Raw genomic sequence first — 14,778 nt, forward strand, 5'->3', positions numbered from 1 at the left:
ATTATCAGGGGGAAGGGGGTGGGGCCGTGTCCCCAAGCTTTCTGCACCTGTTTACTCGGCCCACCCTTTCCCCACCACCTTGCTTGGTAAAGTGATCAGCACACTTCACAGCCTCTCTGGCCAAGGCCAGTCCTCTAGTCATTTTCAGAGTCTAAGTGAACAAAACAGATCCCTTACCCTACCTGAGACCAACCAATTCAACTGGCTCCAGCTGGGGAGTGTGGCAGAGGCATGGAGAGGGCAGCAGCAGGCGCATCCTTCTCTTGTCCTCTTGGGAACTCAGCCCCTATGGGCAGATAGGACACAAACATTGAGTGGTAGGGTATGTGTCCAAAGATGGCTTCCTTCCCATATGCTCTGTTTGCAGAGAGGCCTTGCCATTTCCCTATCCCCTCTTGTTGGATCCGGGCTAGCCCTATGACTTGTTCTGGTCAGTAGAACATGAAGAAAGTGACACTGTGTAACTTCTGAGGCAGGACCCTATGATCTGAAGTTTTCCCTTTGCTATTTGGGGTGCTCGCCCTTGGGATCCAGCTTCTATGTGAGGAAGACTAAGCTAGTCGTGTTGAGAGAATGAGAGAGTCCCAGCCTCCCAGCCAACCCTGCCAAGACACTAGATTTGTGAATAAAGCTATCCTGAATGTTCCAGTCCCAGCCACCATCTGACTGCAAGCCAGACCAGCTACATAATTTGTGGAGTCCAGTGTAAAATAAAAACATAGGGTCTATTGTTCAAAAATAGTTAAGAATTTCAAGACAGCAAGAGTAGAGCATTAAGCCAGTTGCAGAGTCTCTCTCAGCGTGAGGCCCTGTGCAATTGCACAGGTACCACGCCTATGAAGCCAGGCCTGATTGCAACCTCATAAGAGGTCCTAGTTGACACCCTGTGAGGAAGAAGCACATCCCAGCCGAGCCCTGCCAGATTCCTGGCCCCCAGAGTTGTGAGCAGGTAAAATAGTTGTTTTAAACCACAACGTTTTGAGGTGGTTTGCTATGCAACAGCAGATAACCAAAACACATTGAATGGTTTACTCTGGCAGAATGGGAGACTCATGAGAGGAGGATGGGGAAGGTCAATGATTTGGGAATCTCATGGGTTAAGACCAATGAAAAATGATAATGCTTGTTCACTAAACGCACAGATCTTTGAAGATGAAGACCGCTTACAGAATGCAACAGAGTCAAAAACTAACTACAATCCAGTGTTTGAAGGTGTCATTTCCCCACAATATGCTGACCTGACGAGGGCAGAGGAGGGCAGGGGTAGGACCCCTCTTGCTTTGCCTTTTCTCTGGGGCAGGCAGTGTGGAGGAGCTAAAGAAGAAGGGTCTTTGGAGTCAGACAGACGTAGGCTCACATCAGGCTTGTGCACATTCAAGCTGTGAGAGTTTGAGGAGCCTCCCACCTCCCCATCTGTCCCCATCCTGCTCCCACTACAGCCTTTCCCACCCCAGAAAATGGCAACTTCATCCTTCTAGCTGCTCAGGCCAGAAAACTTGGAATCATCTTTGGATCCACTCTTTCTCTCATCCTCACATCCAGTCCATCAGCATACTTCTCATAAGGCTCTACCTTCAAAATACATCCAGAATCTGACCTCGCCCAGTCACCTCCCCTGATATCACTGTGGACCAAGCCTCCTGTCTCTTGCTAGGATGACTGCAATAATGACCTATCTGCTCCCCTGCTTCCACCCTTGTTCTTCTACAGACTTCAACTCAATGGTTCTGGTAAACAGGGTAAGATCATGTCACCCCTTTTCTCAACTCCCCTGACTCCCCAAGTCACCCCAGGTGGGGGCTGACAAGGCCCTCCACTCCCCTTATTTCTCTAACCTCATCCACGACTGTTCCCGAGTCTCACTCTGCTCTAGACACACTGGCCTTCTGGTTTTCCCTTGACTAAACACACTCCTGCCTCAGGGCCTTTGCACTTGCTATTCCCTCCTCCTGCTTGTCCTTCAGCTATCTGCATGGTTCATTCCCTCACCTTCTTGCAGTCCTTGCTACAATGTCACCTTTTAAAAAAAATCTTTTTGTGGGGGGAGCTGCGTTGGGTCTTCGTTGCTGCGCACGGGCTTTCTCTAGTTGCGGTGAGTGGGGGCTACTGTTCATTGTGGTGAGTGAGCTTTTCATTGCGGTGGCTTCTCTTGGTGTGGAGCCCGGGCTGTAGGTGTACGGGCTTCAGTAGTTGTAACGTGTGGGCTCAGTAGTTGCAGCACGCAGGCTTAGTTGTTCTGCGGCATATGGGATCTTCCCGGACCAGGGATCGAACCCATGTCCCCTGCATTGGCAGGCAGATTCTTAACTACTGCACCACCAGGGAAGTCCCAATATCACCTTCTTAATGAGGCCTTCCCTGCCTTGTCCTACGCTCCTTATTTCCCTATACAGCTTAATTTCTCTCCATAGTACTTATTACTATCCAACAAACATATATTTTCCTTATTTATTTATTTTTATTAGCTCTTTCAACAATAATGTAAGCTCCCTAAAGAGCAGAGGTTTTTTATCTGCTTTGCTTACTGATTTTTCTCTTGGAGCCTAGAACTGAGCTTGGCACAGAATGGTCAGCCCACAAATATTTGTTACATGAATAAACCAATGAGTGAGTGAATGTTACTGATGGTATTAACTTCACCTAATACAGCCCACTTTGTTGGGTTTACTGAAATCTAAAACAAGTACTAAAGATACAGTTCCTGGCACGGAACAGAGGCTCGTGGGATGTGAGCAGGGCAGGAACAGATAGATCATCAGCCCAATCAATGTCTGCCCCTATGGCCAGGTGTCCCTCTCAAGGGCTCTAAAGGAGCCAGGTGAGCTGCCACCAGCCTGAGTTTCTGGCCCAGGATTACCAGGGCTTCAGCTTTTACTTAAGGAATTTGGGATAGGGATTGATTTAGGCAAATACATTGCCATATTTCTTCAAATGTCCCTTTTCTAAGCAAAAATAAATACCTGATCTCAAGTTCCTGCAAGCTCTTCTTGCCATCTCTCCAAATCATCTTATAACTAACTCATCATTTAATCCATTGCCTGTCAACCTTTTTTCTGAATTTGGGAACACTTTTCTTTTTTAATGATTTTTTTCCCCTTTTGGACCTCAGGAGCAGAAGGTTGAGGTGATCTTTCCTACCTGTTCATGGCCATTACTATCTGAGGTCCATACCAGATCCCACTCTTCTTTTTGTCTGTCTTTTCCTCTTTATCCTCATCCCCTTGCCAATTCCCCTGCTACCCTAATAAACCATTTGTTATTGACTATCTATGGACCCATGTAAAACATGTAGGGCTGTTTTGTATATATGTTTTAAATTTACATAAATGGTAAACCTTTCTTTTTCTTTTCCTCTTTACTCAAAACCATTTTAAAGTTCTCTCTTTGGTGCTCTATGGATAGAAGTTTCATTGCTTCTAACAGCTGTTTTCTAGTATTTCACATTGCAGATGAAAAGTCTGCTGTCAGGTTGATTTTTATTTGTAGAAAACCTTTTCTAATGTTAAAAAGCTTGGAAGATCTTTTTATTTATCATCAGCATTCAAAGATTTCAACAAGATGTTTAGGTATCTATCTTCTCTCAACTTGCATGTCCTTCCAGCTGTGGGCTGCAGGCATTTGGAGGGGGGTACTTTTGGCTGTATTGAGGGTGAGTTTTCTGAGAAGTATTCCAGTGGGGACATCTGACAAGAAGTTAGGTAAGAGAAGGTGTCTGGGCTGGATTTGGGAGTCATCTGCATTTGGGTTCTAGTTTTAAAAGAAAAATATGGATGGATGAGATCAAAGATGGAGGAGAATAGGTCAAGTGGGGAGGTGAGTGGGTGGGGCTGCTGAAAGCAGGGGGTTATCATAGGGTCTATTATTAGGTAAGCAATTGTTTTCTTCTCCTTTTTTATTACAATAAAATATTTCAAACACTAAGAAAGTTATAGATAAAAATATGATAAATACCCAAGAACTCAACATCCAACTTTATAGACTGCAGCTTTTGCTACGTTTACTTCAGTTTTTGTTTTTTTAAGTAAAAGTACATTACGGACACATATGTAGCCCCTTTGCACCTCTCAGCAGTTCCATTCACTGGAGTTAATTACTATTCTAACCTGGTGTTATCATTTCCATTCATGGTCTCATACAATTGCTCCACAGTTACTTACCCATAAGCAGCATACAGCATGAAATGTTTTGCATGCTTCTAAACTTTATATATGTGGCATCATACTGTACTTGTCATTCTTCAGCTTGTCTCTTTCACTCAGCACTATGTTTGTGAGTTTTATATACGTAGCCAGTTTATTAATTTTCATTGCTATAGAGTATTCCAAAAATGAATAGACTACAATTTGTTTTTCCATTATACTGTTAATGGACATTTATGGATCATGTGCTATGTGCTGGATATAGCAAAATTGTAGCAGTGAATCCGCATCTCAACCTGTGAAAAATCACGTATGCTACTTTACAGATAAGGAATATAAGGCTCAGAGGGGGTAAGCTACTTATCCAGGTGACACAGCTAGTACATAGTAGAAGGGCACCCTCTCCTCCCTCCAGGATCCTCTGGCCCTGATCTTGCATTGTCTCTTCTTCCCCAGGGAACTCATAGCCTCAGCCCTGGGGGAGGAGGTGCTTCTGGAGCTTTCCTGAGCTGGTGCTTTTCTGTTGACTGGAAGCACACCTGGACTTGGTACTGGGGAGGCCCTTGTCAGTGCTCATCACCTGGGTAGGCCCAGCCCAGTGACAGAACAGGTACACTCACAATGCTGGCCCCTGGCCTGTGTGGGCAGCTGACAGGACACAGAATCAGTCCTGCTCCTGCTCTGGGGCTCTAGGTTTTTGGAAGGCAGGACCCCGTTTTCTCAGCCTCCTCAGAGCTCCTCATACAGTGCCCTGGAGAATTTAAGCCCTCTGTTCCCTCAGTGCTTTGTAGAGGTCTGGACATGCGGTCAGGAAATGTAGGCTCTGCTCTGCCCTGCCCCTGTATCTAACTTGCGTGATGTGATGCAGCAGGCACTTAGGCCTCCTCTGAAGTGGGATGATAGCCTCGGGGACACCATTTTGCTTTTTAAGTGCCTGTCCCTCCTGGGCTCTGGCCTAGCAAGGCCTGGGGAACGCACGTAATAGGAGAGGTTCGGGGTCGGGGGCGGGGTGTGCTCGGCACTCAGGGACTGAAGGGCCAAATGGCCGGGCCGATGGGGAGTGTCATTTCTCGCGGCGGGCAGCAGGGAGCGCGCGCAGACCGTGTGATGGGGGCACCGCCTCCGCTGGCCGTCCCCTGCAACCGCACCTGCGGGGTCTCAGCAGCCCCGGCAAGGGCGCGCGAGGAGGCTGTGCGAGGAGGGAGAGGCCCCTCACCCGCGAGGCTAGGAGTTAGGGCCAGCTTGTTGTACACACCTCTCAGAAGCTCCGGGAAATGAAGCCCGATTCGGGAGGTGGCGCGCGGCGCTGTGCTCAGAGGGCAGTAGAGGGGGAAGGAAGGACGTTAGTTAGGTCGGGTGCCTAAGATCATTGCTCTCTGGCTGGTGGAGTCAACGCTTCCTAACTTCGGGGTAGAAACAAGCATGCCCCCCTCCTCCCAGTGGGAAGAGGATAGTCAATTGCAGGAGATTCCCAAATGTTAAAACGAAAAAGGCTACAATTTTCGTCTGGTTCCCTTCCAGACCCTGGGGCGGGGAGGTGGGGGGTGGGGTGGGGGACAGAGGGGGGGTTACTAGGAAATCCACCCTCCTCCTACGCAGTCACACCTAGGAGGTGGCTGTGTGTCGGTGGGACCCATCTTCCTGCTCCTAGACCACAACCCTTGCCAGCCTCAAATGTGCTTCCAGCCAAGACCCTTCTGTCCTGACAAGATGGGTCCATAGACTTATTTTTCTTTTCTGATTCCAAACATAATATATACATTTTGCATAAAAATTAAACAATACCAAAATTACCATTAAGAAAATGAAAGCCCCTCCGTAGTCCCCTAACAAAATTACCACCTTTTTTCAGGTTTACTTCTATTCCATACATATACTAACATTTATTATAATGATTTTTACAAAAATCATTGAATCAAAGTATTTTAAACTGTTTTTAATCTTGCTTTATTTCTCACTTAATATATATTGGACACGTCACTGTGTCAGTGTATATACCTCCACCAAATTTTTAACAAATGGTTGCACAGCATGCAAATAGTTGAGCCAGCCCACCACTGATGGGCTTTAAGATGGTTTTCCCTTTCCCCTCATGACAAGCATCCTTATAGGCGCTGTGCTCCCTGCAAGTACTTTTTAGGAGCGATTCTTTTTTTTTTTTGACTGCGTTGGGTCTTCGTTGCTGCGTGACGGCTTTCTCTAGTTGCAGTGGGCGGAGGCTGCTCTTCTTTGCTCAGGCTTTTCATTGCGGTGGCTTCTTTTGCTGCGGAGCACGGGTTCTAGGCGTGTGGCCTCCAGTAGTTGCGGCATGCGGGCTCAGTAGTTGTGGCACATGGGCTTAGTTGCCCCGCGGCATGTGGGATCTTCCTGGACCAGGGATTAAACCCGTGTCCCCTGCATTGGCAGGCGGATTCTTAACCACTGCGCCACCAGGGAAGTCCCTAGGAGAGATTCTTAAATGTGCAATTCCCGGGATGAGAGAGAGGCTCATTTGAAATGGCTGATGTTGCTGCATTGCCCTCCACAGGCTGTACTGTCTATCTGGTCAGTATATCCACCCATGGTGAGGGCAGGTTCCTTGTGGGTTTAGCCACAACCTCTCTTGAGGTGAGGGCTTAACCTCCCAAATCTTGGAGCTTGCCTGAACTGGTCATTTCTGGAGGTTTCAGCAGCTCACTAAGGACCTCATGAGAGGGTGAAAAGGAAGCTTGTTTGTTCAGTTCAGGGGTGTCAATAGCAAGAGAAAGGACTTCATAACCTTTCTGAGAACAGGGGTGATTACAAAGTGGCCTTACCTCCCAAGGGATCATGGTGGGGTGCAGGATGGAGCAGAGGAGCCAGTCAGAGGAGTGAGGAACTGGGTGGGGTTCCCTGGAAGAGAAACTCTGTCACTCCTAAGGGACAAGGGCCCTCCTGGGCACAAGTGCCTCAGGGACCAGCCCACTAACCTTTTAAGCTCCAGCTGTCTGGAGGCGGGGGGAGGGGGTGTGTGTGGGCAGATCCTGTCCCTGGCCAAAACCACTCAGTTCCAAGAGAACATATAGCCTGACTTTGAAGAAGAGAGAAGGCCAAGACCCACCACAGAGGGATCTTTGTTTTTTTTTTTTTTGCGGTACGTGGGCCTCTCACTGTTGTGGCCTCTCCCGTTGCGGAGCACAGGCTCCGGACGCGCAGGCTCAGCGGCCATGGCTCACGGGCCCAGCCGCTCCGCGGCATGTGGGATCTTCTCGGACCGGGGCACGAACCCGTATCCCCTGCATCGGTAGGCAGACTCTCAACCACTGCGCCACCAGGGAAGCCCAACAGAGGGATCTTGAGATGGAATCAGATGCTAAATTGGTTGAAAGAGCCTCTGAGCTGGAGCAGCCCTGGAGGGCTTCCTGGAGGAAGAGGTTGGACACTAGATGTGCCTTGGTAGGTGGTGAGGATTTGGACCCTCCCAGAAACCTGAGCAAAGCCATGTTTGTAGGAATGGTCAGTCTGCTCAGGGAACAAGAAGCAGCACGGACTGAGGGTGAGTTGTGGAAGGGCAGGAGGAGCTCTAGCTGGGGATGTGGCAGAAGCCAGTGTAGGGGTGAACCCTACAGCTCCCAGGAGAGGAATTTGTTCTGGGGTCCTTCTGACCTCTGAGTCCCTGGAAACTCTGGCTTAAGAGTCTGAACATGTCCTCCAGGGCTCCTGGAGGCCTATCAAAGGCTCACTTCCCAGGGCAGAGAACTCAGACCTAGGGCGGCGGTTAGCGCCGGGCAGCGCGGTCTCCTGAACACCAGGAGGCGCCATCCACTGCCGCGCGGGTCCGGGGCTGCTCCGCCCAGGGACCGCTGGATTTTCCGCAGTGCTGCTAAGCTCCCTGGTGTTCACTCGGGCGAGGGGCCCACCACTCCCACATCTTCACCTTTGCCTCCTTTTCCTTCCCCATCCCCAACCGGGGGCTCTTTCCCCTCGCCTCACCAGGCAGAAGGGGAAGTAGGGGTTTGAGGACGAGGGTTTGAGCCAGGCCTGGGGGGCGAGTCATGGAGGGTCGAAGGGACTGAAGGAGACCGCGCCTGGGTTTCCTCCATTCGCCCTCCCTCTTCCCCTTCCCCCGCCCTTTCCTCGTCCTCCCGACTCCACCCAAGTCCTGCTCTCTCTCCCGTGCCCTCCTTCTTTTCCTCATTCTCCCACCATGATCTTTGGTACCAAGCCAATTTTTACGGGAGTTGGTCCTCCACGTGTAAGCTCATTAAGGAAAAGATGCAAAATTCATAAATATTTGAAGGAAGAAAAAAAATCCATTGCTTCCCCCGCCAGGTGCCAGTCGGCCCTGCTAGCTCAGCGCCCCGCCCCCGCCCGCTCGCAAGCCCAGGCGGAGAGTCCCCTGAGGCGGGCGCGGAGGCCCTGGGCGGGGTAGGGGCCGCGGCCTTCCCAACCCGCGTCCGCGCGTCGCCGAGTCACGGCCCGGCCAGCGTCGCCGCGGGCGGAATAGAGGACGGAGGATTGAGGCGGCCGCCGCGTGTTTGTCCAGTGCCCGCCCCCGCCGCCGCCGGCCCTAATCTCCGATACACTTGCGAGTTGGCTTGCTGCCCCGGGGCCCCCACTCCCCGAGCAAACAGGGCGGGCGCGGCGCTGCATCCGAAATGTGGCATTTGAGCAGCGCAGCGGACGAAATCCGGAGCGCGGCCGCTCGGCTGTAATTGCCCTTCCCCGCCCTAATCCTCCGGCCCGGCCCCGCCCGCCGGCTGCGGCCCATTGATTGTTAGCGCAGGAGCCGGGGTCTCGGCCCAGCTCCGGGAGGGGCGCCCCACCCCCTACCCGGGGCCTAGGAGGCAGTCCGGACCCTCCTACCCGTCCCCCATGTCCTATCCCTGGCGCCTCTCTCTAGCCGATGTCAGTCCGGACTTGGAGACGGAGAATGTCCTTGGAAAGGGCATCGAGGTTGCCAGGGGTAAATGGGGGTGGGGCGAAGAGGGGAATACCCGCAAACTTGCCCCGGCCTGCCAGGCTGAGGGAGGTGAGATCCTAGATCGCGCCGGCGTTTGTTAGGTGAGGCAGGGGGTGCAGAGGACCCACAGGGCCCTCGCGGGGCTTGACCCCCTGAGAGCCCACTATGGAGCTGGGGGTTGAGAGGTCCCTGTGTGCCCCCAAACCACCCCGTAGACCCCAGTGCTTCTGCAGTGGCGGGGACCCACTTCCTGGGGTCTGCCAGAGTGGCCTGAATCTCACTGCCACCGCATTCAGTCATTCTTCACTGAATATGGGGTGCAGAGTGCCAAGTGCTCCAAGCTGGGAAGTAGACATGGTCTCTTCTACAAGTTCTTAATGAGAGACGTCAGTGCCAGGGGAAGAGAGAAATAGCGTGATATGGGAGCCTTTGGGGGCAAACCCACTGAGGCCAAGTGATGGCGTTACAGGGAAAAGACTCTGTTCCTCGCTGGGGTGAGTTTTCTTTCTTCCCAGCCTCCCATCCAGGCCCCACAGTGCACCCCTTCCCCTCCCAGCACAGCCACCGCAGGCCCGGGAAATTGAACCTTGGCCTTCTGAGCGACCTCCCTGGGCCTAGGCCCACAGTTCAAAGCTTGGCTTCTCTGTGCGGTCGGTGGCAAGCCTCGGTGCTGTGGTGGTGGTAGTGGGGGGGTTTGGTGGGCAGGGAGCAGGGGCCTTCTCTGACACCCTGAGGCTTAGGGAAGGAAAGCTAGGGCTGGGGCCAGAGGCTGGGCCAGGGTAAGTGGAGGTCTATGGAAATGGAGCACAAAAACAGATATAGGAGAGAAATCAGGCTGCGAGGACTTGATAGCTAGAGGCTCATGCCTAGATGCCTCCCCTTAATGCCCTTGAATGGGGCTGGGATGAGGGTGAGGCAAGTGAGGCACCACTGAGGGCACAAATTTAAGGAGGCACTCCCTTTCAAGGTCATACACTCCTGAGAGGGAGTGTCTCCTTGCTTCACCCTAGTCCCAGACCTGCCCTCATTGCCCTAAGTGAGCACTCCCCTGTACAAAGGTGGCCCCAGTCATTGCCCATTACCTGCTGATTTGCCTCATAGCCTGACACCACCTTGATATCATCCTTACTATTCACTTGGTTCATACTGACAGTCTCTCAGCTGGAACAGAAGCAGCATGAGGCAGGGACCTCATTCCTCAAAGCACTAGGTAGGCAGTAGGTGCTGAATAAATAAATAGTTGATGGATGAATAAATGACTGTATCTCCTACCCTCCTTGCCCCCAAGTCTGAATTCTTCCCTCTGGACATGGCCGGCTGCAGTGGCCACCCCGGGGTTTCTTGTTTTACCTCGAACCCCGTTTAATCCTCAGGCCCTCTGCCTGAGAGTGAATTTGCACAATTGGTGTGTGTTTCTTCTTCCATCCTCTGATACTAAGCCCTGCTTCTCTCTCCAGCCTGACGCTGACTCTCTGAGGACAGGGACCAAGCCTGGCCTGGAATTCCTTATCTGCCCTGCAGCACCCAGGCCGGGGTGGCCCTCAATATATGCTGTATGATGAACACCCAGGGCCCTAACACCCATCTGAAGACTTTGTACAAGTCCTCCTAATGCCTTATTTCTTGTTGTGGAGAGGGTGATCCAGGTCACATGTTTCTGCAGTGACAGAACTGAGCTAAAGCCAGAGTCCTGCATCCCAGAAGCAGTGGAATTTCCTCCTCCTGTTTCGTAATTTCATCAGGCAAATTATGAAGGTACAATGCTCTCCGCCTCATGTATTTAGGTGCGGCCTGGTGGGGGCTTCTCAGCTTTCTCATATCATACCAGGTGCATGGCCACCAACTGTAATAAATGTGACAGAGCACGTGTGAGCAGGTGGGCTTGTATATAGTACCTGTTGGGGGTGTGTGTGTGTGTGGTGTCTGCTGCGTATGAATGTGTGTGTGCCTGGGAAAGTGTGAGGGTGTATATAGATTCCGTCAGCAGAGGGTGTATACAGCTTCTGTTGGATATGAGCATAGGTTGGTGGGGAGGGTGTTGGCTGGGTGTGTGTGTCTATTGAGTGTGGGTGTGTGTGTAGTATCTCTTGGGTTGTGTCTATGTGTTTGTAGTGTTTGCGAAGGATGAGGGTAAGTGGTGTCTGTGGGGTGTGTCTGCGGAGTGTGTGCTGTGCTGGCTGGGATGTATGTATGTGATATCTGCTCTGTGTGCACGATGGCTAGAGTGCCTATAGGCTGTTACGTGATGCTGCCTTCCAGAAGCCTCTGTGCAAAATGCCTGATGATATCCCCTGACCAATGACCCTGTGCCTGGCCAGAGGCTGCTGCCTCTAGGCCTAGGCTGGCTAAGGAGCCATGCACGGAGTGTCTGGGGAGTCCAGTGTCTCAGGAGGTCAGGAAGCTGAGAGACAGCAGTAACTACTGTGAGCAGGGGCATGGAGACCCAGGCAGGGACAGGAGCTGGCTGCAATAAGTGGACAGAGGCCAGTCTCGAATCCCGTTGAGTATAGATGGCAAGGCCCCACACACCACACAGATCCAGGATGGGGGAGGGGAGCGAACACATCAATCTGGGTCTCGATCCAGTCAACACATTCAGGCTTAGGACAATTCAGAAGAGCCCGGGGAGAAGGCTGAGCTCAGATGGTTAGGGAAGGTGGGACAGAGAAGTGAGTCAGCTCTGAGCGCTAAGGAAGCAGGGGCTGGATCTCAGCCCCACTGCTGACCTGACCAGTGCCCTTGTACAATGTACAGTCTGCCCAAGTGCACACAGTGACCCTGGACCTTGGCCTGGGAACCTGCAACTTTTGCTTACTCTGGGGTAGAGAAGAAGAGGACGGCTTTCTTAGGCTTTGAAGGTGGTGGAAGGCCTGGCTGGCTGAGGAGGGGATGGCTTTGGGGCAGGATAGCTGGAGGCCTCTTGGCTGGGCACACTGACTCCTGGGTCCTGGGCTGACCTTCACAGGGAAGGCAAGGCAGAAGGCACCAGCAATCCAGAACCTCTCTGCTCCACAGAGGGCCAGAATGGCCACTCATTGCCCACGGAAGAGCTAAGACAGGGAATGGATGACAAAAAAGTAGAAGGAGGGCTGACCAAAAAGGGCATTCAGAAAGGAGTTTGATAAAGGAGAGGAGAGAAGCCTCCCAAACAGTAATAAGAGTCACCAAGATGACCCACTCACTGGATTTGCAACCCCCAACTGCTAACTTCTGTCCTCAGTTTTGTCATCTGGTTTTGGGGGTTGAACTAAAACAATTTTAAGGTTCATTTCCCTGTGACTCTAACCACAGAGAACTGGCCTGGCCTCGGCCTGACCCAGTGACGGCTCACACTAGCTCCTGCCCTCAGTCACGGGGAAGCTGGGAGAGTGTGTGCCGCTCAGTGGAGTGGAAACCCAGCCCAGGGCCCAGATCTCGCTGTCTGGAACACCGTGCTCACAAGTGAACAAAGACTTGAAAGGACAGTTACAAACTTTTAGCTCCAAGGAGGGCTGTGTCTTTCTAACTCAATTCTAGAATTAAATTTGGAGCTCACATCTTTAAGACTTCCAGGGCTGAGATTCTGGGAAAGTCCAGCCAAACTCCAGAGCTAATGTGAGTAACCTGCGACCATGTCTTTGGTCACTGAGGCCTTTAGGACAGAGAAGGGCAAGAGGCAGAGAACACCAGACCTTTGGAGGTCGGGAGAACTTGGTGGGAGAACGTGGTGGAGGAGGGAGCCGGCTGCCTCAGCGCTGAAGAGGGAGGGGGGAGTGGTGAGTGAGACTTTCCATCCCTTCAGTGAAACAAAAAAAATCATTTCTCCTATTTCCTTGGCTGAGATTAATGATAAACTGTCTATCCCCTAAAAGAAAATGATAAAGACTCTAATTTTACTTGGAGGCTCAGAAATGCCATTTCTACGCAAAACAGGGAGCCCATAATCAGACTTGAGCGGGGCAGAGCTTTGATAGAAAATGTTTTCCTCTGTCCCTCTATTTCTTCCCCTCCTTTCCCTGTGAACCAAGATGCCCGACAGCTAAGAACAATGCTCAATAAAGTGAAATAATATTTTAGTCAAAATAGGCCGAGACTGCTCCCAGCCAACTGTAAATTAGCATTTTGAGGGCAAATATGCAGACAATTTGAGATAATGAAGCCTGATTATTCAATCCAATGAATGTTAACTAGGGAGCAGAGGCTCCTCCGCCTTATCTCACTCTCTTCGATTTACTTTTTAATCGTTTCACATTGGAACTCTTTATTTGTTTCTGTTTTATGTGCCCCCTCCCTCCCTCTGTCTCTGTCTCTGTCTCTGTCTCTGTCTCTCTTTCTCTCTCACACACACACACACACACGCACACGCACACACACACACACACTCAGTCTCCCTCCCGTCTCTCCCCACCCCACTCCTGCCCAGGCTGCAGGAGAGGACCATCGGAGATGGTCAGTCTGTCCCTCCAGTCCACCTGGCCTTCACGTTGGCTCAGCAAGCCCCATGGAGCACCCACCACGTGCATGGCTCTTTGTGGAGTTGGCAGGGTGCGGGGGACCGGTGTGCACTAAACAGTTGATACAGCCGCTGCTTCTCAGAGCTTAGAGCAAGGCTGGGTACAGGATATGGGAGAGTCACACGCACTTATAGAGGAATATACTGGGGGCTTGTGAGGTGCAGGAACCCAAAACAACAGGAGGAATTCCTTTTAAGGCCTTCAGTCACCCTCCCTGAAAGGTCCGTGGGGAGCCCCCACCCCAATCCCAAGGAATCATGGAAACCTTTCTTAGATTATTCTTCATGCCAGGCAGGACTAACTTCATAATCTGTGGGCCCAGTGCAAAGCAAAAATGCAGAGACCCTTGTTAAAAAATTATTGAGAATTTCAAGGTGGTGATGGCCGAGCACTCGCTAAACCAAGCACGGGGACCTTCTTCTGAGCACGGGGCCTGGGCAACTGCACAGGTCATACATGTAGCTGGCCCTGGCTCCAGGAGCTCCTGGTGGAGGTAATCCAAGAAGGCTTTCTGGGGGAGGAATAAGGCCATTCTTAAGCAAGGAGTGCTGTTCCTGAGACCCTGGGGAGGGTCCCAGCTGACCAGGGCTAGCCCTGGGTGGGTGGAGGGGACAAGGCAGGAACCCCCAGCTTCTGAACAGCTGTCAGCACGGCTGTATTTCCCCTTGGCAGTGCCTGTTCTCCAGCCCAGAAATGATGCTTACTTGGTGGTGGAACTAACAGCTCCCACCTGGGCAAGGCTGCCCCCATGCTCTGTTGCTCACCTGAGCCTCGGCTTCCTCCTTCGACCTTGAGCCCGCTCTTTCCCTCACCAGTGCCTTCCTCCAGTTCCTGCCCCTTTCCCCATGGGCTCCTGCCACGCAGTGCCAGGCCCTGCAGCTCCCCTTCCCTCTGTGCTCAGCGAGTGTCCCTCATGGTGTGTGCAGCAGGCAGTCTCCTCCCGAGGAGCCCATGGTCCGCCCCTTCTCCACCCTTCCCCTAAGCATGCCCACTCCCTGCCAGACCTCCTGCTCACTGCTGCCCGCGTCCAGCACGCTCGGACACCTCAGCGCCTCTGCTCATGTGGCTTCCTCACCCGGAGGGTCTTCCTTCAGCCCCCTCCCACCTCCCATCTACTCTATCTTCGTCCCCTTCTTCATACCCAGCCAAAGAGCTTTGGTGTCAACCAGCCCTGGTTCTATGCCCTATTTTGCCCTTTACCTGTGTGTACCTGCCCCTCTTGGGC

General features: G+C 52.0%; 1 long non-coding RNA gene across 1 annotated transcript; it reads right to left on the minus strand.

The window, feature by feature from the left end:
• Positions 1 to 6,070: 6,070 nt before the first annotated feature.
• LOC137205622 (uncharacterized) lies at positions 6,071 to 9,061 on the minus strand. The gene is made up of 3 exons (XR_010934224.1): positions 8,964 to 9,061; positions 6,935 to 7,010; positions 6,071 to 6,580 (listed from the first exon to the last, which is right to left on the minus strand). It is a non-coding gene; the product is annotated as an uncharacterized lncRNA (long non-coding RNA).
• Between the last annotated feature and the right edge of the window lie 5,717 nt (positions 9,062 to 14,778).

Source organism: Pseudorca crassidens, chromosome 14 (genome assembly GCF_039906515.1).
Source record: "Pseudorca crassidens isolate mPseCra1 chromosome 14, mPseCra1.hap1, whole genome shotgun sequence".
Classification (NCBI taxonomy): domain Eukaryota; kingdom Metazoa; phylum Chordata; class Mammalia; order Artiodactyla; family Delphinidae; genus Pseudorca; species Pseudorca crassidens.